Raw genomic sequence first — 24966 nt, 5'->3', positions numbered from 1 at the left:
ACATTACATATATTCTTTTGGCAGACGCTTTTATCCAAAGTGGCTTAAATTGCATTCAAGGTATTGATTTTTTAACAGTTAATGCATTTCCTGGGAATCAAACCCATGACATTTGCATTGCTATGCCATGCTCTACTGTTGGATCTACAAAGATGAATATGAAAAGCTTCAGACTGCAAATATAAGAAATAGTTAATCAATGCAAAAATATTATTTTGATTACTGCTGGGATTTTACATTTCAATTATACATACATCCGACAACACCACACTTAAACGTAAAATACCACTGCATTTATATTGTGTCGAGTTTATGTTCTCGCCAGCAGGTGGCGATAAAAAGTTACTAAAAAAGGTGCTCATGAGGTGTAACTATGGTTCACAGATTAAAATCCTGTGATTTTGTAAACCTTGATTTGTGCCGAGATGCTCTGTCTTTAAACTGGAAAGGTATGTGACCCAGAATTACACAGAAAATAGAGATGCAGTAGGTTACATTTATACATTGTAGGTTACACATGTACAGAGACTACATACAGTTTTGCATCACTCTGCTGAATCGCTGCCACATCTTTCTTAATCTTAGATAAGATTTTTTTGAGCTTTACAAAAATATCATATACAGTCTTGTGATCAAAGCAGATCTAATTATTCACTTGAAGCTCTTTCAGTGCTACGAGGATTACATTAATTAACGTGACACAACAATCTGGCCCAATTTCATGGAACATTGAAGGAAGGAAGCTCCGAGTTGAATTGCTTTCAGTCGACACCAGAGCAGAGGGGGAAGGAACATTAATTGAGTCAACTAGCTGTGTTGAGTTGAAGATCGCAGAGGAGGGCTTCATTTATTGAGTAATGGTGTCTTAAGTTTGCAGCGTTTAGAAGCTTCCAGTGACCACTGGCATTGCCTTTCTCTAATCAACTTCCTGTAGATTGGCAGTACATCATCGTATGGCATAATTATACAGACTGTACTTTAATGTTCATATTCACTGTCAATTTAGTATATTTGGGGATGGACAATATATCAGTACTATATCAGTTACTGGCCAGTATTGGATATTTCATTATGCATGTTCTCATGTTTTTCATATTTTTACACTCAGATTACATTTGCTGTAATCTAACACATTGGTTTAATCTTTAAGAACACTAATAATTTAATAACAGAGCTTAATGTAAAGTTTTTCATACTGTACATTATAATGTGGTGATCCATATTAACTTGACTGAACCATGTATAACTATTTATTTATTTATTCACACAAAATAGTTTTTTAAATATCCACCAGTTCAGTGATTGTGATCATCAGAATTGTAATACTGGTGCATCCCAAAATCGTTTTATTTTTTTGGCAAATGTTTGACAAGATTTTGACAAGTCCTACTGAATAGTGAAATCCGGCATGTACTGCAGTATATTTATTAAATAGTAAAAAGAAAGAAATAATTAAAAACTAATAACAAAAACAATTTTATTACCATGATATCTGAACATGAATACCATTATTTTATTCTGGAGTACTATACACATGGATGTACCATGGTAAAGTACTACAGCAGTTTCTTGTAAGGGCTCAGTTCTGTTTTAGAATCTCAGTAATCCATATATTGCTAGAAAAGTGGTAATACAACTAAAATACAATAAAATTAAACAATCCAAAAGCATACAGCAAACGGCAAGATATTCGTACCATAAAAAAAGAAGAACTGGTTTTGTAAAAGGTTTGAAACAGATTGTAGTCTGATACTGTGAGCACAAGCTCATGTAAGAGCCACTAACGTGATCTTTTGTTGTCTCAGCTTTCACAACAGAATGCATGCATGTTATTCCTTTTAATTGGTTTTTGTGATTTTATTCCTCATCCATATGGCACTAGAAAAAGCTTCTGTCTGAGCAACATAAATCCTCTCTGTTTTAGCACTGCTATGTACACAATGTTGATGAAGCGCTCTAAACAGATGATGGATTGCTCTTTAACAGCCAAAGCAACTTCACTGTCACTGCCACTGAAAAGAAACGGAGGGAGAGAGAGAGATAGTATGTGCTATGAGATGCAAAGTGTGGCGGCAGCAAGAGGTGTGAAACATAAATTAGGATGGTTTTAGGCTGCACAGATGGGCCTCTGCCACTCTATATACTGCATACAAATGCTTAGAGCCTGAGGAGCACCTCTTCATACAAACAGATTGAATGGGCCAACCGTATAAGCCAGTCCACAATGACTGTGACTGTACATACAGACGACACAGACAGTTGACATGACAGATTTAATGAATATGTGCTCTATGAATCTCACAAATTCAATAAGGTTTTCTGCGTAGTCTTTTTTACCTTCTGAAATATTCTTCTTGTCTTTTCTCTCTTTTTTTGGCTTTTGTCAAGGGCCTTTTGGAAATCCATCCAAAAGCTATCAAAGCCATATGTGCTAAGTTTATCAAGTAAAATTGATCTGGAAAAGAATAAATATGAATAATAAAATCTAGGAATGACAAATAAGAAGCAGGTTGAACTGCAGACTTTTAATAAAGTTACTATAAGTGGCATTATAAATTTATAAGTACATGAAACAAAAGGGAATTTAAATTCATTGTTTTCAAAATTGAAAACAATTATTATATACATCATTAAATATAAGTACTTCATTTAGTGCAGGTACTGCATTTTGGGTAATGAAGTGTTGTTTAACTAAATAATATATACTGTACACTACTGTTCAAAAGTTTGGGGTCGGTAAGATTTTCGAGATCATTTTTTTGAAAGAAGGTGCAGTCACATTTACCAGTGTTTGGCGAAACATTGTGAGCGAAATACAGTGATTTCAAATCGGAGTCTGCCCGATCAGGAGTTTCGGGTGAGAGCAAAAAAGCTCCCCATAGACTGCGCTTGTGTTTAAGTTGGTCACAAATTTGCTGCGTTGACCATCAGAAATCTGCTCGTTTTAAAAATGACATCATTCTAATATGCTAATTTGGTGCTCAGCTCAAGTAATGTTTCTTGCTATTATCAATGCAGAAAACTGTCCATAAGGCCTATAAACCTTCCAACTTCAATGCTTTTTAAAAACTTTTTAAAGCTTTAAAGCAAGTCTTTTTCAAGCCAACATTCATAATTTGCCTCAAAAAGCTTTGCTGCCTAAAATTGCAGTTGTGTGAATTTTTGTTCATTTTAAATCTACTTCCTTACATTCAAATCTGAAATGCAATTCTGCATCCCGTTTGCTACATCATTTCAATGCAATTCAAGTTCATGAATTGAAGTGGAACTCAAAAAGACATTCTAAATTCAACTCTGAATGTCGCACAACCCTGTGTCACAGGGCTCCAAATGCTCCTCATCCCAAGCTGCTTTGAAAAATATCACATTGCCCTACTTGCTTTGTTCTTGACAGTTCACTTTGACGTGAGAAGATTGGCCAAGTGGCACTTCTTCCCTATTTCCTCCCTCTCTCCAGTCACTCTCCTCCTTCCCTGAGGCGCGTGTGTGTGGTTGTCAGCACGCGTGTCTATGTGCTGAGCTGATGGCTTCCGTCGCGCAGGGTGCCACACACGCAAAAGGGGTCCTGTCACTCACTCAGAGCGGCCATATGTGTGCCTGCGTGAGCTCAATGCCAGCGGCAGAGGCTCCCGCCAGAAGACATTAGGGGAGCAGTGGGGCGTCATTACCCAGGCACCATGATTGATTAACCGTGAATCAGGAGCCAAAGGGCCCCTGGAAAGCCCCATACCGATGGGCGGAGGGAGCCCCCTGCAGATGTGGGGGTGTAATTGCATCAAGGCTTGGCAGGAGGAAAAGTAGGCAGGGGAGACACACACACAGATGAGTGCCCTCATTAGTGCGTGAATAAGATCAGTGTTTCTCCTGATGGAGTCGGTCGGGTACGCGGCAGGGATCGTTTAAATATAGCTATTTAGATGCGTGAGCTGAATCTTGGGGGTCTCTGCACTGTAAAAACATGAAATTAAATAAGCAAACAGCAACTGAGGCCTTTGAGGGAAAAAAATCATTATTTCATGTGTATCTACATTTTGGTCCAGATTCATGTGGTGTCGCAGTGAGCAGCAGAGCTGATCAGAAACTACTGGAGAATAAGGACATTCTCTTCTTTTCCTCTAACACTTTGATCCTTAGCGGTAGGGAAGCTCGGATGAGATGATGATCCCTTAATGGCCCCCTGCCCTTCCTCTCCCTCTCTGCCTCTCTCTCTCTTCTCCATGTCCCGGAGCCACGCAGCGCATTTGTGTGCTGTGGAGGGGTGACTAATGAAATCCAGTGAGAGGCAGCCAGCCCTGGGAATCCGACGCTAATGTTTTGTTTGATATTAAGATGCGCAAAGGCAACTCAAACTCCCACTGACTTGGACGCGAAAACATTTGGAATGGGCTCATCAATCAAGCCCCTCCACGCTGGAACTGTCTACTCCTGGGGTGCGTCACACGCCGTGGCGACACGTCGTACACTGCACGCACACACATTAGAAGTCATTCACACATGTATGAATTCAAAGTTGAAAAAGTGACTTACAAACTGACATTAGTAGAAAAGTCTTTTGGTGCTTGGATTTTCCCTCTGGAGTGTGTGCTCTCCTGAGATGCCGGGATTAGTTTCAGTTAATTAAGTATATTATTGTCATTTTATCAGATGATAGTATGTGGTTCTCCAGTAGACAGTAAGCTATGTGAAGTAAGCTTTACATTAAGCTATTTCCTGGTCTGTATAGATTTTGATTTTATTTCTTTGTCCTTCATGGCCCATCATCAGTATGAAGGTTTCCTAATACAGGAGACATGCAGATTATAATGTAAAATCTTGGTAAAAAAATTAATAAAATAAATAAATAATAATAATAATAATAAAAACACCAGTCAGTAAGAATTGTAGGTTCTGGCAATGAGTCACTCTTAATTGACACATTTGGCTGTGAATATTACATGTTTGTATTGGAGGTCAAATGCATGTACACTGGCAAAAACATTTTTGTTTTAAATGTCACAATATCACAGCAGTCTAACTTTACCATTTCTATTTTAATGCTTCTTTAAGTAAGCGACGATATCGCTCCACAACAGACATGACTATAAAATATTATTTACTAATTAATATTATTTAAATATTTTTATTCATGTAGTATTATTATTATTATTACTACTATTACTGTTATCAATATAACACATAATTATTATTATCAATAATAATAATTATACGTTTTCATGAAAAGCCATATAAAATATGCAAGATGCAGTAGAAAATTGTGGAATATTGTTTTTGAACTGAACTGTACATTTTAAATAAATGAACTGCATTTATTTAAAATGTATATTTTACCTATTTTATGTTTATTGGTCTGGAACCATCTTATTATTTGCCTGTAAAACCTTTACTTAATGCAATTAATATCGGAAAAGGAACATTTTTACATATGCGTAGACAGTACAGTATATTTTGCATACAGGGTTGTATATAGGGTACATTACATATTAGTATTCTATATTGTGTAAAAAAAAATTTAAAAAAGAAGGAATTCTTGTCTTGCATCTTTATTGCACAGTCTTCCTATTTGTGAATGCATTAATGTTTGTGGAATTCCTCAAAGCAATCAGTCTCTCAACAGTTAGTGAGCGAGGGCTGGCGCTTCCCTTGAAGCTCAGTCAGCTGAGATTAGGGCCTGTGATGACAGAGATTTAGGTAGACTGGAGCACACACTGTCACACCTCTCTGTGGTGGGCTTTAATCAGAACAGTACACATCACTAATGCCATACATTGATTGATGAGTGAACATTCTCTGGGGGCTTTTCCTCCTGATTGTGACTCGCAATACAAAACTTGACTTTGTTTTTCACAATCTAGTCCACTTTCTTTCACAATATGGTGTAACGAGGACATGATTACAGCAAAATTTCAGTTCACATTTTTTGAAGTAAAGTGGAAGCGGACTTCTTTGGGATGTTGGGATGTTGGTTGGTGTGTCTTAGCTTGAGACCGTATCTGAATGTCGGAACAGGCCTAAGTGGAGCATGACTCTGTTTCTGTGTTGTTCTTGAAACAGCCTGTGCTGGATTTTAGGTTTGTAGGTCATGGTTGAAGTTAGTCATATTGTATGTTATGAAATGTGCAAGTTCATTATAAATCAGTGGATCATTATTTAATTCCACAACCTCGTCGTTGTTTATCTTTACAGGTTTATTGCTATTTGTTAATCATATTTATCAATCAATTTAATTGATAATTTCCTGATAAATTTCTTAGAAATACAAAAGTAGATATTTAGTGGACCTTGATGGCAGATACGACTTTGAGGTTGCATGATTTTAACCACCAGGAGGCAGCGGCAGGCAACCACTGGAGCGGATTGAGACACTCAGCTTTTGCTGTAAATTAGCCGGTGCCAAACACACTTGGAAAATGATCTGTTCTGGGTTGTTTCTCTTTAGCATGCCCGTTTTATAGCAGGGGAAAACTGATATGTCTGCGAGCCAAGAATACTCAATTGCAAAAAAAGCACACAAAAGTATATCAAGGCCTTTAAAAAAATGTGTTCAACGGCTTGTAGGAATGCTAACTGTTAGGGAAATCACACTATTCATTGTTTTAAAGATGACATTTAAAGTCAACTGAAATAAATTTACCCTATTTAATTTTTTAATGCACATTCAAGTCCTCCTTTGAAGTTCTTATTTGAGAGTTTGTGCCTTCAAATGGAATTAGGCACATTGGGTGTGTAATTTATATGTATATATATATATATATATATATATATATATATATATATTCATCTTGAGCTGCCACAGAGAATTATGGAAAATGTAGTTTGCTGTTTGCATTATAGTATTTCTCTGGCAAGCTTCAACCCTGTACATTTTTAAGAAATATTTTGTTTACCGATTATTGCGACTATGGTGATGTTCATGTGCATTTAACTCATAAATGTCATAATTCCAATATTAAATGCACCATACACTACCGTTCAAAAGTTTGGGGTTGGTAAGATTTTTAAATTTTTTGTCTCTTATGGTCACCATGGCTGCATTCACTTTATCAAAAATACAATAAAAACATTAATATTATGAAATATCATTACAATTATTACAGTTTCTTTTTTAATATATTTTAAAAAGTTATTTATTCTTGCCATTAGTACAGTTACACATGATCCTTCTGAAATTATTCTAATATGCTGATTTGCTACTCATTATCATCAATGATAATTTGCTGATTTACTGCTTATTATGATCAGTTGAAAATACTGAAATATAAAATCTTTTGTAGAATTATAATTGTCTTTACTGTCACTTTTGATAAATTTAATGCACTTGCTGAATAAAAGTAATTTCTTTAAAAAAAAAATTTTTTAAACCTTTTTACTCTGTAACCTGTTTAATCATGTGTGAATGGTATTTCACATTGACATGTACTTTAACATAAAAACGTGCAATTAATAGATGTAAATTTCAAGTAATATAAATATGTATGTATGTATACTGCTCTTTCTGCATCAGAATTCAACACATTTATTCTGATAGCCTCAGTGTTTCACTCTTCTCAAGGGTCATTTTTATATGGACAAGTCTCATCTAAGTCTGAGGCGTCTGATTTCTCGTCTATACTGCCGTCAGACTGTCCAGGGAGAGTGAGAGCCTCACTGGTGAAAACAGAATAATGAAAAGGTGGGATTTTGGCCATTTGACTTCAGTGGCAGCCTTTAAGATATTGCACCAAAGAAATGTCAGACCAGATCTTATCAGTGTGGCGATAAGAGGACAGTGCCCCCTAGGTGGCACTTTTTACTGAAGGTCAGAACGGGGTCAGGGTGGCAAGGCAAAGGGAGATCCAGGTCCAGGACTGGCCACCCACTGTGTAATATCCCGTTTCCGTTGGGGGATGGGAATACAGGAGACACAGAAGGGAGAGAAAGAGTCAGAGTGTGAGGGGGAGAGCAGACAAATCTGAAATCATGGAGCATCTCTGTCCTGTATCCATCCACAGCGCTCTATCTCTTTCTGGCTTGTCTCTCTCTCTCCCACGCTGAATATTTCCTGGTCTGAAGCCCCTGTGGTTTTCCAAATGATTTTAAAATGGATTTCATTTCCTGTTGGGGGGAAGGGGGGGTAGCGATAGTAGTAGGACAAACCTGAATGCTAGTTGTGTGGGAGAGAGATGAGGAAGGGAGATGGAGAGGAAAGGATGTGAGAGAAATAAAGAGAGAGGGGGCTTCTTTTTCCTGGATATGAGGTTTTGAGTTTTGCCCTCAGGCCTCAACACCACGCAGCATTCAGTTACAATGCTCATTTCCTCTCACAGACCCTGGAAGACTTCTTTTCTTTGGCACCATTCTTATTTCTTCCTTGCAGTTGCCTTGTTTGAAGAAGAAGAAACTGGAATTGCCAGGTTTGATATTCCTCTATGGCATACAGTTTGTAAAATCACTTCACACAGTTCACCCAAAAAAGATAAGCCTGTCATCATTTATTCACCCTCGTGTCATTCCAAACCTGTATGGCTTACTTTCTCTTTTTTGCATAAAGAGAATATTTTGAATTTTCTTTTTTGTTCTGCAGAAGTGATCCAGGTTTGGAATGATGCACGGGTGAATAAATAAAGACAGTATTTTCCAGAAGCCAGAATGAGGATTCTTTTCATTCTTTGTGAATCACCATGAAGATAAAGTTACAAACAGCAATGCATGCACCTTTCCCCATTTCTCTCTCAATGTATTGCTCTCATTCCTTCTCCCACAAGGCCCGGGGAATCGGCATGACATAAGCGCCTTCCTCTCGAGGCGGAGGTCGGAAGACAGAAGGAGAGGAGGAAGGAGGAAGAGAGAGAGACGGGGCTCGATAAGCGCCGCTATCAGAACGCACCCAAACACAGCGTCCGGCTGTTCTCCCCTGTGCAGGCGGAGGAAAACAGATACCCTTAGCAGGTTTGGGCACTTTTCCATGCTGCCTCTTCCCTCTTTTGTCACCCATTTCAATAGGTAGGACTCAAAGAGGATGTCTGTTCGGATGTTCGTGACAAAGAATAAATACAGCAATTGTCTTCTGCACAAGAGGTTTTATCATGTGTAAAACTCTCCAAAGTAAGCTGAGGGATTAAAGGCTTGTTCAGTGTATGTTGTTGGCTGTTTTAATCAATTTGAAATGGTTAAAGAAAGTTAGTAAAAACAGAGAATAAAAAGCAAGAATGTGAGCAAATACAGGTGTCATCACCTACTTCATCACATATTTCTTCAGCTTCAAATCCAACCATCCTGTATCTGCTCATCCTGTATCCCCCACTGAGCCATCACTTTCCTGATCTCTCTTAATGAGCTGACATTCTCTCTTAACCTTCTCATCAACTAACATCTTACCATCTTACCATTAACGTCTTACCATCCAATTACCATCGGTTTGTCACAGCTTATGCAGCTCACTCATTCCCCTTAGGTTCAATATAGCACCTCTCACAAACTAGTGTGAAACCGGGCAATTAACCTATTTTTGATGGATCTTTGATAGACTTTTACCAAAAGTTAGAGTACTTGTTTACCAAGTTTAAAATGTTCCACCACAGAATGGATGCAGAACAAAAATGGCAAAAATGACAGATGATGCATGTATGCACAAAGTAAAGAGTGTAAAAAAATTAAACATGCAAGGTGTTTAAATGGATAGTCCACTCCAAAAAATGAAAATTCTGTCATCTACCCACCCTCACACCATTCCATATAGAAATAAAAAATAAATACATTAAAAATTCCACATAAAAAAAGAAAGTCATACAGTTTTGGAACGACATGAGGGTGAGTAAATGATGACAGAATTTGCATTTTTGGGTGAACTGTCCCTTTAAGAACAATCAAGAAAGTGTCCATAGTTGAAATAATAAATAATACACAGTAAACACAGTATACATAGTCCTACATTACTCCACACAATGAACCCTGGCATTAATTATTGTTTCAGATTTGACAGTGGGACTCTGACAGTGTGTTAGTCACCCTGGGAAATTTCCCTCTGCGATGGCCAAAATCTTGATTTGAAACAGAATGTACAGCATCTAACCCCCATAGCTTTAACACAGGAAGTAAGGCCAACCTAAAAGTGCCTCTCAAACAATAGCCAGGAGGGCTGTGCACTGGCCAGATATTTTATATGGGGAATTAGGACTTCTGTTGATGGAAGGAAACCCAATTGGGCATCATACAGAAGTGGAGAGAGAGAGAGAGAGAGAGAGAGTGAGAGCGAGCTCATGTGTGACCTTGACCACCAGCATAAACAGTAGCATCCTGTTAAACCGGATTGCATTCACAAACCGGATTGCATCAGTGGTCAGCAGGTAACCAACAGGAGCTTCTTAGGTTCAGCTTTGTTTATGAAAAATTAAAGTAAAGCAACACCTTTGCTCTCTTGTGATCTATGCCTTATGTCCACTCCTTATCAACAGAGATAATGAACAAGTGAGTGTGAAGTAGAAGAACACAAGCTGTTTGTCATTAATTAAAGGAATATTCCGGGTTCAGTCAACAGCACTACAAAATCTGGGGTACAGCAAGGCACTTACAATTGGAAGACAATGGGGCCAATCTGTAAATGTTAAAATTCATTCATTCATTCATTCATTTATTCATTCATTCATTCCTGTAAGTGCATCACTGTAACCTCAATTTTTTTTCTTTTTTAAGAAAACAAGGGACAAGTAAAAAAAATATATATATTCAGCAATATACCACAAAATATGTCAATTGAACTTAGTTTATATATAACCCAGAATATTCCACTGAGTGCAAAGGCAAATGCCAAATCCCAAGAATGGAGCTACTTTAGATGCTCGTTCCTTCGGTTTTCTCAAGGTGGAGCAGAGCGAAGGGAAGGAGAATCTTGCAAATGCACAAAGAATTCAGTCAGTTAGTAGGAGGTTTCTGGGATGGATGAAGCCAGTTTGGGGTGGGGGTGGTGGGTGGATGCGTGAGTGAGTGAGTGGAGGGAGGGATGGGGTTGGCCTTGGCTGCGCTCGGTGGGGTTTGATCAGCCTGGCTCAGGGCTAATCACACTCGCGTTGATTAACAAGCTGCGCAAACACACAGGGCATGATTGAGCTGCCCGGGTAAAGAAAATAACCAGCAATCTACGAGAAGCCCAGGACACACATGCCTTTCACTCGTCTCTCCTCAACCTCAAACAGCCTCATACATACACACACACACACACATAAAAAAAACAGCTCTCTCCTTCCTTTAGTTCCTCTGGTCAGAAATATTTCTGTCCTTCCCAATCATTTTTCACCCCCACTGTTTTGTTTTGCTTAAATGTGCAGTGCACAAAGCACTGAGGTAATCACATACTCTCCATAGTCTATCATATGGCTATTCATAGTGGAGCTCCCTCTTGACTTTTTCTCAACATTGTTGACTGTAACTTGTCTAAAGCTCACTGATCACTCTGGGGCAGCGCTCTGCGGACATACACCCACACTAGATTTCAACTTAAGCATGGTGTTAAGGTACGTGGGGGTAAAAAAAGAGAGCCCACCTCCGCCTCCTCACTCTCCTTCACACACACACTTACCCTCCTGGTTTTGCAAGCTGCAAATGAAACCAGATGGACTCATTTATTGCCAATTAGCTCCAACGCTGTAAGTGAAGCCTCACCTATACAATTTTAACTTTTTTATTGAAACCTCCCAGCACCTCTAACACTACATCTCAATAAGAGGGCCTAACATCTTTATAACCTCCACCTCCCACCAGTGCCAGGAAAGAAAGAGAAAGAGTCTTTGAGGTTTCTTTCCATGCAGATGTAAAGGTATACTGATGTACCTACCGTTGAATAGTTTGGGTTGGCAAGTTCTCTTTTGCTTACAAGTCTGCATTTATATGATCAAAAATACATTAAAAACTGAAATATTGTGAAATATTATAACCATTTAAAAGGATTGTTTTCTATTTTAAAATGTCATTAAAGGTGCAATAGGTGATTGTCTTAAAAAAAAAATTGTTATGCTGGTTGAAAGTCTCTTCACATCACGATAGCAATCATTAAGTTAAGTGGTCTAAATGTATTTATCTGCATTTATATATTCTGTGGAAGGCATAGGACCAAGAAATGTTCATCCAATCAAAACGCTCGGACCGAGAATGGCAGACAAACATCAACAACCCGATCTTTCTTCCTGGTATTGTAGTACTTTCAAAGTGTTCTCATCGTTTTTCGAGAACCAAATTAGCTACTACTCCGGAGCAGGGTCTAACCAGCACAACTGGTACTAATCGTGACGTAAGTAGACATTGATTGGCCAAATGCGTATGAAAACGTCCTCACCCGCCATGATTTAAAACGTCGTGTAAACATACTGTAAACATGTCAACTTATTTTGCAAGTATGGAGAACAGCGATAGATGGACGGACGCTGAAGTGCAGGCACTTGTAGCAAATGTAGCACTGCCAGTTGTCGTTGGAGATTCTTAGTCCTCCTTTCCGTTCTTTCAATCGCTTTATGTATACGTCGACTTTCCATGTCCATTATTGTGAAACCCGCGAGACACACTGACTCCGATCACAGCGTCCTCCATCCTCCTGTTGTTAATGTTGTTCTAATTTGTTTCTGTTGAACGCCGCGCACAAATGACGTCGCTGTCGACCGGCTTACGTCACTTCTTAGTACATACTCTCAGCGCGAATGCAACCCTTTAAATGGTACTGGGAAATAGGTCACGCAAATTCGTACCAGTACTTTAGTACCGTACGTTTAGTTCTGGAACTAAAGCGGTGCAAAAGGGCCTAATCATTCATGGATTTGCGCTGCGCAGCGTCTTCACACACATCACACTCACTCAAACACACACACACGTCTTCACATCCAGTGCGAGGACTGGAATTTGGAACCGCCGATGTAGCCTATTGTGGTTATGTTGTCTCTGGTATTCTGGTCTGTGAGCGACGAGCGTATATGCGTTCAGGGGGCGTGGCTTTGGACGGCGATTGCAGGGAGGGTGGGACGTTCGCTTTCAGTGCTATCAGGCTAAAGTTAGCATTTTCCAAGATCTACTGCACCTTTAATTTCTATGGTGGCCAAGCTGACTTTTCAGCAGCCATTTCTCCAGTCTTAAGTGTCACATGATTCTTCAGAAATCAATCTAATATATTGATTTGGTGATTACTATTTTTGTGGAGGCCATTCAACTTTTTTTCAGGACTTTTTAATGAATTTAAAGTTCAACAGAACAGCATTCATTTGAAATATTTTAACAATGTAAAATAAAAATAAATGAATCTCAAATTATTATTTCTTGTCTATGTATTTATTTATCTGGTTTATTATCCCTCACATATCTTTATTTGCTCAATATTTATTACATTCTTAAACATGTTAACGTATTGAATAGGCATCCAATCGCTTTCTTTTAATTGTCAGATACATGGCAGCTGGTTTTACAGATTTTGAGACTCAAACTTTGAATTCCTCACATTCAAATGGCAAAGCGATGAAGTCTGAAAAGCTGCACATGTAAATACAGCCCCATGCATGTTTGCTTATTAAATATTTGGGCTTGATTGATTATGCATTCAGCTATCAATACATTGTAATAGTGTCAGCTCTGCTTAACACATTTCATGATGATTTCCCCACAAAATCAGCATTAAAAATGTGAAAAAGGTCTACCGATTTAATCTGGGCCTTTCAGTAGGTTTCAGTAGAATGAATACGCTTCAGTAGGGATGACCTCTGCACAATATATTAAATGTTCCACATACAATCCAATTAGGTATACCTGTGAAACCTCATATCAGACACACGCCTCATGACCTTAATTAAAATGCCACATAACTCTGACTGACTTTCCCTTTATCAAATAATATACTCAAACGTTTTGTCTCCTTTCTGAATGCGTGTCGATGGACATGAACCATTAGCCTCACGTTTCATGTGACTTCTCTGTTGTTTTATTTTTCTCTCCACCCTCTCTTAAGCAAAGCCATATGTCTGCTGACTTGCATGTCACATGGCTCGTTGGCACACAGCCCCGCCCACCACCTAACATGTCCTGCTGACTTCTTTCTGCTCTTCTCCAATCACTTAGCTGCTAACTCAAAATCACTGTGGAGAGCATTCTGAACTTATTGTCATTTAATTTGATAATGCAGTTTACTTCATATCTTTATCAGTGCTACTCTTTTGTTAGCAAATGTAAGTGCTCAAAGAGAGAATGAAAAGACATCATTTGTTGTCATTTACTCACCCTCATGCAATTTCAAACCTGTGGAACACAAAAGAGTATTTTACAAACTCCAGAGTTGACTTTCATTGTACAATCTAAGAAAATAAAAAGCACAAAAGTTGTATCTTTAAGGGTACAGTAGCCAGTCACTGGAAATGTATGCTTTAAGGCACTTATCTGTACCTTAATTACCCCTAAAAGGTGCATAGTAGTATCTTAAGGGTACGTATTACTACTCTGAGGTACTAATATGTACCTTTTAGTACAAAGGTGTCTGATTAAGGTAACTGCCTCAGTGACAAGATGGGGAAAATGTTTGCAAATTTTTTCTGATAGAGTGTGGACAAAAACTCAGATACACTGAAAATGACCTACATTTGGATACAATTTATAGACTAAAAAATAATCCAAACAAGTTCTGTGAGGGAAGACACATGGATGAAGCATTGATGTTATTTTTGTCCAGGCTGAAGGAAACACATCCAGTTAATTTGTGTGTGTGCGGTTTCAGTGGACTGAAAATGATGAGGAAGAGGTTATTTTCAGTGCTCCTCATTGAGACTGGTGCTAATTGTCCCTGCAATGCTAATCAGTTCCGCCAATCCCAAGTGGGCCAGAAAGAGAGACCAATTTTCCTGTTACTGATCTCATGAGTGTGTGCGTGTGGGTAAAGGTATGTGTGTGAATTTATATGTGTGTCTTTCATTAATACAGGTAAGGAGTGGAGGACAGAGGAGCCTCTTAAAGAAGAAGTTACAGGTCTGTGAGAGCCAGAAATCTTGCTTGTTTGTAGGTGACCAAATACTTATTTTACCGAGGAATTTACCAATTAATTCTTTAAAAATCCTACAATGTGATTTTCTGGATTTTTTTTCTCATTTTTTCTCTCATAGTTGAGGTATACCTATGATGAAAATTACAGGCCTCTCTCATCTTTTTAAGAGGGAGGACTTGCCCAATTGGTGGCTGACTAAATACTTTTTTTCCCCACTGTATGTATGTGTGTGTGTGTGTGTGTGTGAATCGACAGTCAAAGAAGTGCAAAACACCAAAGAGTTCCCCTGGGATTAGTAGGCCTAGCTCTTGTGCTGTTGACATGTTTGTCATTTTTCAAATTAAATTTTAAATAAAGAATTTCAGGCAGGGGTGTGATTTAAACAACCTTTTACAACCCATTTTAATATCATGAGCTAATTCTTAATGGCCAGTCGGGGATTAACCTGATCTAAGAAGTAAACTGTTCTGCGGCAGGCCTGAACAGCACATGACCAGATGGACAAGATTATTTATGTTGTGTTTACCGTTTCAGTTAGAGATTGTTCATGGGTGCAACTAACATTAAATACTTTAAATGTGGAAACACCATAGCAGCAATTTCAATCTGGTCAACCAGCTGGATTCTCCCTGGAGGATTTAGCCCGGCAAGTGCAATTTATGTCTGACAAACTATCACAACACATTACATGTGACTATGTGGTGCTACACAACACACCCGGTGGCTACTGCACAGATGTTAGAATTACAATGGAACTATATCTGATTTCTGTATTCCATCTTTATGAAGTCCCTTGAGTCATACTAAGATGAAATTGTATGTCTTGTGTATGTTAACAGCACAATCCACCAACCTTTCAAATCAAATTTCTACGTATAGAAAGATGTAAACTGATAAAGACCATCTTGCCTCCATTCCTATATCCTCATACTTAATTACTCATAAAAAAAAATAAATAAATAAAAGGTTGCTAGACAGATGGTGGAAATGAGACCTAAAAATGGACAGACATTAACAGACTGGATTTCTTCACTCAAATGTTTCAAGAAGCAAAACATAATTCTTAGCACTGAGGACTCTCATTCATGGTTACTGATACACTGTAAACTTCTGGAGAGATGTTATGGGTCATGGGAACAGCGTTTGTATCATTTATTTAATTTGAATTTAAAAATGCACTCTTTTTTTTCTTTTTTTTGCGCTGTGTGGCATAAGTCTAAATGCATGTCACACAGAGTTATGACTAGTTCACCCAAAAAAATTACATTTGGATCCCATTGACTTTCATTGTATGGACAGAAAACTGTCCTTGAGAAATTCTTGAAAATATTCTTTGGTGTTTCGCAGAAGTAAGCCATACAGGTTTGGAATGACATGAGGGTGAATAAATGATTAAAGAATTTTTATTTTTAAGTGAACTATTCCTTTAGGACAGAGTGCAAGTGAAGCTCTGATTTATTTAAGTGGAAAGCATTTACATTTCAAAATATGTGGCATAACATCATCTTCTCAGAAGCATATTTTATAGAAGCAGTGTATATAACAGGTGATGTGATTTCAGCAGGACATTAAAAAGTGTGATGTTTGACCAGTCCTTCCTGCCAACAGTAGCCTTTTCTGGATGAGGAGTGCTGTGGAGACGTGGGAGGGCTGGAGGGGGTGACAGCAGCCTTAATCAACAAATGACTCTAACACTATTGTCAGCGCCAGCCCCCCTCATTAAAACATTCCCCAAACTGCCCACATTGCCCGTAAAGTCCCCTTTTTATTTTTAGGTGTCTAATTAGGGGCCTCTGGCTTAGGCATCTCACACTCTGAGTCGACTTTAAAGGGGTAATTAGGGAGATTATGTCTAGGCTGCTGTGAGAATTTAGAGAAAACAGACCAAATGGATGGATGGACCAGGCTGGAAGTTTGGAGCAGGCAGAAGAGCATAAGGTTACGTTCCTGTTCGGCACCAGCTTGGCATTGTGAGGCTGGCAAGACAAACATGTCCCACAAACCAGACCCAAAAGACAAGCTATGAATAACCATGTTTTCCATTACAGTTCTCGAAAATAAGGAGTAGTAAATATTTTTGTGTAAATCATTTGTATGATAAGTCATATAAATGTAAAGTAAATTTATTAAATAAAATAAATATAAAAATATTAGGGCTGATTTAATAAATCAAATAAATGAAAAAATATTACAATATTTTTGTAATTAATGGCTTAGTACATTCAGTTACCTTTTTAAAGGAAAGAAAAAACCCCCAAAACAATTAAGTTTTGGGTTCAGCAGTTTGTTTGGATGACACTCACAGCAGAATATGCGTATAAAGACTGGTATGGAGGCTGATTTATGCAACAGTGCTTTTTATTCATCTCATTTACACTCCTCCAAAATAATACACCACTCTTTTCTGTTTTGTTCTTTATTTCTCAGACTAAGTTTTAGAGGAAGCTGCTAGGTGAGTTTTCTCTCACAGTACACTCTTAAAAATGCTGGGTTGTTTCAACCCAATGTTGGGTCAAATAGGGACTAACCCAACTGTTGGGTTAAAAAGCTAATTTAAAAATGTAACCAAAATTTAACCCAACAGTTGGGTTAGTCCATATTTGACCCAACATTGGATTGAAACAACCCAGCATTTTTTAGAGTGTACTGTTTTTTTTTAATAATATATTTTAATGCATTTTAATTTATTTCTTTAAAAGCGAGTCATTAATATTAGCCATTTTAATATTATTAATGCAAATTCTAAATAATAATAATAATATATCATATTATTTAAAAGGAATGCATTTCCTGTTTGGTGTCAATGACTGGTACTTGAGCCTTACTGATTGGACTGTAAAGGAAACATAATACAAAAAAGCTTTGGAAAAACTGAGAAATGTGATATTGAAAGTGTAATTAGCAAATCCAGTAGAAATTCCTAGCTTGTCTTAAACAGCATGCATGCTGTTTTCAAATACCCAGATAAAAGTTCCTAGCAATTTCCTTTAAATTCCCACAGGGATGTCTGCAGAGGCACTCATTTCAAACGCATACACGGCCCTTTTTTAAGAGACAGCCGAGTCAGGCTAAGATTTTGGTGCAAAATCTAAGGTCCATTTCGTTTCTAGCTAGTCCTAGCTAGCTAGAATTAAACTGTTCATTATAAACAAAAGCCAGTTCTAGCTTTAGCACTTAGAGAATCGGTACTAGAGACAGACAGAAAAACAGAGGGTGATTGGGGAGGGTGGCACTGGACCAACATGGTGTAATGGAGTTGGAAGTGTCCTTAATTACACATGTGGCTCTGCAAGCGTGAGGCAAGTGAATCTGCTTGAGAGAGATGGAGACACACGGTCAGAACAAGCAAAAGGTGGCACAAAAAAATATAAGCATCACTTATCAAAATCATACTAAACATCTGAAAAACAAAGAATCTAGAAAGAGAAACAAAATGATTCTGTAGGTAGACAGAAAAGAAAGAGGAAGCAGAAAAACAGGGAGGGTGGAAGAGAGAGGCATGCTGCTTGGTGTGGGCCCCGTGCTGTAAATTGCATCTGTTCCTAATTAGGGAGTGCTAATGAAGGCCCGTGTTCGTCCCGGTCCCACTGAGAGACGGGTTGGCTCACAGCCTTCATCACAGAGAGACTAAAAAAGAGAGCGAGAGCGACTTTAATATCATTCGGTTACTTAACACAGTACCAGCTTTATTCTAAACAAAAGACTGAAAGGAAATACGGCGGTAACTGCAGACAAATTCAGCTATTTGAATGCAGATTCCTGCAGAACTACCCAGGTGATGGTGTCTTGTGTCTTTTTAGGCTTACACGCTTGGCTGTGTAAGTGTGTGCGTGTGCACATTTGTAAGCAGCAGGTGTAATTAGCAGGGATTTCTCAGATAACGAGTTTTTCCTCCAGCAGCAGGGGACGCGGTAAGGTCAGGCTAAGTCGGACATTCCCACACCCTGCAGTGAATACAGGTGGCCTTCCTCTTCGCCACACCCTCCATGGCGCGCACACGCTCACTCATTTTTGTTGACCACAAGCTCGTCGCTAGCATAATCTCACCATCACAGAAGTGCAAGTCCATTCCAGTCTTTTAAATACTGTAAACCCGAACAGTGAAATTAACTAAATGAAATGAGTTCATTTCACTCAAATGTTACTGAAAGTTTATTGTACATCTCTCAGAATAAAAGGTACAAAAGCTGTCACTGGGGTGGTCGAATGGTACTACATACCTTTAAGTACTCATATGTGACATTTAGCAGCAAATAAGGTACAAAGGTGTACCTTTTGAAAGGGTATACTGTCCCAGTGACAACTTTTGTACCTTTTTTCTGAGAGTGAATAGAAAAAAAAGTTATGAGCTCAATAACTGATTATAATGAGTTCCAGCAGATTTCTAGTTCCCAGCATGCTTTGGATCAGTCTGTATAGTGAGAATAAATGTTGAAATTTAGTGATCTTTTGTGTATTTTTGTTTTTGGTTAATGCAGGGAGAGATATGTTGGTGTTTAATGTTCTGTTTTGTATCATTTATAGGGGTTTCTGTTATGTGTGTGGTTAGGTCAAGGATGGGCTGCAAAACCTTTAAACTATGTTGCATGTTGCTTAACTGAATACATTCATTAGCATAGGGATAGTCTCTTTGCTAGTTGCATTAACACATGTTAGTTCTACTATTGCTAGCTAGCAGGTAACCGCAAAAGATTTAAGTTAATGTGATGTTTATGCAATCAAATTGTATGAGTTAGCTTAGTCATTTTCAATTAAATTGCAATCAACATGCAATCAATTACATTGTAATGTAAAAAAAAAAAAAAAAATCAAGAAACGATCTGGAGAGGGTCAGTACTCCCTGACTGGAAACACCATTTGACCAGAGGATGGAATGCAACCAATGTGTAAAGCTACTGATGTTGCCCACTCATAGTCCGTTGTAAAGGTATTCAACTTGCGCAAAAGGAACAGCTTGTGTGCTTCCCCTCCCAATTACTGACCCTGACAGGGGTAAACAGAGCTCCCCTCCAATCCCGCCTACATCTCCCACCACCCAGGCCAAGCTGCGGCCCTTTGATCAGCCTGGAGCTCATTAATGCTCTTATCTGCTTTAATTAGCTCCCAGGGTCACGGCGGCCCCTCTAAAGCCGACCCTAGACCAGCTGTTCAAGAACTCAGATCAGCACACTACAGAGGGCGGATCTGGGTTGGAGGTCTTTCCAAAAGTGGATACAGGATCAGTTTTTTTCAAGTTCCATCATGAAGCCTTATGCGTGTAGATGTGGAATGGGTCCTGGATCAGTAGCTTTTGAGTTTTCACTCTTCATTGCTTTCGATCTTACAGGGTCAAATGTAATTCCATATACATTATTTATGTTTTAATATGTCTGCATTTGTGAAGAGCATGACAAAATCCTCATTAATGAGTTATTTGTAAACTTAGGCCCAGATTAGGTCATCCCACCCAATGTTACCCATCAGCCAAGAGCCGCACGCTATCAAGTTTCATGAGACATCTCATAATGAGGTCCACTGGCTATAAAAGCTTACATAGTTACTCAAGCATTCATCTGTGCTGCTGGAACTGAAGACAAACATTTATGTCACATAAAATGTGTTGTGTTCATGCACACATGTATACAAGCAGGTGTCTGTCCATTGTTGTTTAAACGAGCACACAGCATGTCTCTACTGTACTCACAAGAGAGGGGAATAGTGCATCAAAACCAAAGCAATTAATCCACAGCATGCTCTCCTGCTGCTCAGTAGGACAAAACGCCTTTGAGGCAACTGAAGGTAACCCAGACAATTAACTAGAGGGATCAGGTCTGGACAGGGCCCCCAGATGCAGAGACACAGGGAACTGAGAAGACACTACATGGAATGTTCTGAAAGTTTTAATATGATTAAATGGGTCATTGTTGTTATGAAGTACAGTTTGAGCTCCGTAACCTTTTTTAAAATTGTTATATATATACTACCATTCAGAATGTTTCTGAAAAGTCTCTTATGCTCACCAAGGCTGCATTTATTTGATCAAATAAACAGTACTGTGAAACATTATTATTATTACAATTTAAAATAAGCAGTTTTTTTCTGTTTCATTTTAAAATGTTATTTATTGTGGAAAAGCTGCATTTTCAGCAGTTATGACTCCCGTCTTCAGTGTCACATGATCGTTCAGAAATCATTCTCATATGCTAATCTGGTGCTCAAGAAACATTTCTTATTATTATCAATGCTGAAAACAGTTGTGCTGCTTAATATTTTTGTGGAAACCATAATACTAATGATTATTTGATGAACAGAAAAACAGCATTGATTTGAAATCAAATTTTTTTGTATAATGTCACTTTTGATCAATTTAACGCACCTTTGCTGGATAAAAGTATTAATGTCTTTAAAAAAGTCACATTGACCCCCCCCCCAAAACTTGGAATGTATTATTATTATTTTGTATCATAGCAATAATCTATTTCTAACTAAATCAACAACAGAATTAATTTAATCCATTGTTAGTTGTACTTTCTGATATTTGTGTTGTTCTGTTACTGCTAGAAATGATTTATTTTACAAAAGACTAACAAGGATGAGGGCACATAGTAATAATATTATTACTAAGGAAAACGATAGTCATGAAAAAAATCTTGTTTAAAACATTTTGATTACTCTTGGTATATTGTTTAATAAATTGCCTTGACTTTAAAAATTGACTTTAATAAAGTCCAACACACAACCACATATTGCAAAATATAAAAATCCTCTCAAATCAAAGTATTATAATTATTTAAAACTCACATTCAATGTTCAATTAATTTTGATTGATAGAAAAAAAAGGAAAAAAGAAAACAATTGTCATATTTCATACAATATATTATGAGGTATATGTTGAGGACATGAAAATATAAACAAATGAGCACATTGAGCATAAAATCCACAAAACTATGCTGGGAAAAACTGCAAAAAAGTATTGAATCTTGATCATGAATCTACACCAGCAGTATCAGCAGTTTATTGGCTTTTCTGTCTGTTTAGTTGAGTCCATTTCTGATGATTCAAAATAGTTTTTCCACACAAGTGTTCCAGTATGCACAAAAATACATGCTGAGGTGAGGCTACACGTTGCTCCTGGCATCTGCAAGCACCTGTAACTTTGTGACAGTGTATCAATAATGATTCATTTCATTTACAGCAGAAGTGTCGGGTACTTGAATGTGTGCATGCAGCATGTGCACGGAGTTATTCCTAGAAGTGAAGGTGGGTTGTTAAAAAAAACAAGAAAAAACAAGTGAAAACCCTCGATGTTGCTAATTCATTTACAGATTTAATTAGATGGATGGAGCCCCTCGCAGTTATTAAAACAGAGGGGAGAAAATGTTGCCAGCACCACAGCACTTTTTAATTATGACTCCAGATCCCTGCTTGCTGACGTCTGGGGAACTTGCTCTCATCCACTTGCCTGAGCTGTTACTGAATATGGAAGCCCGTATATGCCACAGAATAAAATAATTAAAAAGATAATTGCGACTTTTTAATCATACAATTCGGACTTTTTTTCTCATGATTCTGAGATTATATCCCACAATTCAGACATTGTGTGTCACAAACTCAGACTTGTGAGATATAAACTCCGAATTCTGACTTTCTTACCTCGTAATTCAGAGTACATTTTTATATATTTATGCATTTGGCCGATGCTCTTATCCAAAAGGTTTTTACATTGCATTAAAGGAATGCATTTATTCAGTTCTGAGCCTTCATTGTCACAGATGTCTGAATATTTTTAAGAAACAACATCACATAATCTTCACACAGAACGATACATAATCTATTTATATAGCCTGGGTTTAGGTTGTAGGTTAGGTTGTAGTAGCCAAACTGGCCTAATGCGGTTACAATTTGATAGCCCGTATATGCCACAGAATAAAATAATTAAAAAGATAATTGCGACTTTTTAATCATACAATTCGGACTTTTTTTCTCATGATTCTGAGATTATATCCCACAATTCAGACATTGTGTGTCACAAACTCAGACTTGTGAGATATAAACTCCGAATTCTGACTTTCTTACCTCGTAATTCAGAGTACATTTTTATATATTTATGCATTTGGCCGATGCTCTTATCCAAAAGGTTTTTACATTGCATTAAAGGAATGCATTTATTCAGTTCTGAGCCTTCATTGTCACAGATGTCTGAATATTTTTAAGAAACAACATCACAATCTTCACACAGAACGATACATAATCTATTTATTTAGCCTGGGTTTAGGTTGTAGGTTAGGTTGTAATACCCAAACTGGCCTAATGCGGTTACAATTTGAAGTTGTTTAAGAGTAATATAGAAGTCTATGGCCTGTGCCTCCCTCAGTCTGATAAAAAAATATCCCTTCTTCATCTGTTCTGCCTTTTCCCCATCTTCACACAACATGAGGTGAGGACACAATGTAATTACACCAATTTGCATGTGTTAATTTGATTAATTAGTGAATTGAAGAGGGGGAGGGGACTACATGCATGTCCTCACAGACAAGGGCTTCTCGAAATCAGTGCACTTAAAAATATAGTTTTTGGCAAAACCTTGTGGTAGAGTTTTGATTTGAGAAACCGTTAATTGGCTTTTGAATATGTCAGACTAATTAGTCACGAGCTGCAGGGTTTAATTTGGATTTGTCTGTGCATGTTTTTTTTTACTCTCATAGACTTTGTTACCATTGCCATCCATTATAAGACTGATGGACTCCAACGGTTGGACTTAAAAATCATCAAATGTGTTCTACTGAAGAAACAAAGTCACCTACATCTTGGATGCCCTGGGGGTAAGCAGATAAACATCACATTTTCATTTTTGAGTGAACTATCCCTTTAAACTACTTCAGTCTGTGTGCATTGAATTTATTTAATACATGAGTTTCACAATTTGAGTTGAATTACTGAAATGAACTTTTCCACGACATTCTAATTTATTGAGATGCACCATATATAATATAAAGAAAGAATATAGAATATCTATACTGAATATAGCTTTTTTTTTCTCAGTGTGATCTAACCCCACACTTTTAAGATTCCACAAACACACAGAATTCTTCAATGTGAAAAGTCACAGCTGGCTTTTACACCCCCTACCCAACATATACACAAACCAACAGCCATAATGAGATATGCTTGGCTTCCATTTTTCTCCTAAGAAACGCAAGGGAAAGGAACATTTGTTTATTAATCGTAAAAGTAAATTGGAAAGGAACACCTTGTGATTGTAGGCCAAAGGTAGTTGAATAAAACGGAGATGGGTTTAATTAACTAATTAAATAAACAAGATATGGGGGAATTTAATGACAAAAGGCAATTACCAGAAATGCCATAATGAGAAAACTTCTCAAACCTCAGCAAATCAGATCAGAAAAAGGCAGATTTTGAAGAAGTAAATGAAATGTTGAGAGGAGGGCCAGATGAAAGAAAAGGGCGGGAATCTAATGCTCATTTCTGTAGCGACGCTCACAGAGATGCACAAGACCTCCTTTAACAAGACCCGCAGATTGAAATCTCGGCAGGAGAAAGAGAAAGTGCCAGCTCAAATGCCTTTCATTACTCTCTATAATGATGCAGATGCAAGAGTTTGTGTTGAAATCTGGAGGTAATGAACCGTGTTTTTGGCCAAGGACTATTGGAGAGCCGTCTCGACTTCCAATGAGAGTCCAACACACCGAGCCAAAACCATCAAATGTTGATGTACACTGAGCAGAGATGTCAAGACGGCATTTGTGATGATTATAGTTATTTAATTAAGCATTTTTTTTTCTTTTACAGATATCTTATTGTTTGATTGCTCCTCCATTTAAACAGAGGACACAAGGACACAGGTCAACCATTGAACACGATACAACAGCACATGAAATATGTACAATTTTACTCTCCATCTCCCTCACTCTCCCAAACGTCTTGGCAGACACTGAATAGCAGTCTCTATTAGAGAATATGCATACAGACATATAATTTATTCTACCAAA

General features: G+C 37.9%; 1 long non-coding RNA gene across 1 annotated transcript; it reads left to right on the top strand.

Annotated features, from left to right (window-relative positions):
• The first annotated feature begins 406 nt into the window (after positions 1-406).
• LOC107587478 (uncharacterized) lies at positions 407-8857 on the top strand. The gene is made up of 3 exons (XR_001609480.1): positions 407-449; positions 8304-8390; positions 8742-8857. It is a non-coding gene; the product is annotated as an uncharacterized lncRNA (long non-coding RNA).
• The last annotated feature ends 16109 nt before the right edge of the window (positions 8858-24966 follow it).

The sequence above is a fragment of the Sinocyclocheilus grahami genome, unplaced genomic scaffold, assembly GCF_001515645.1.
Source record: "Sinocyclocheilus grahami isolate Dianchi unplaced genomic scaffold, SAMN03320097.WGS_v1.1 scaffold92.1, whole genome shotgun sequence".
Lineage (NCBI taxonomy): Eukaryota > Metazoa > Chordata > Actinopteri > Cypriniformes > Cyprinidae > Sinocyclocheilus > Sinocyclocheilus grahami.
Note: the sequence above shows the minus strand (reverse complement) of the source record. Positions and strands in the feature narration are given on the sequence as shown.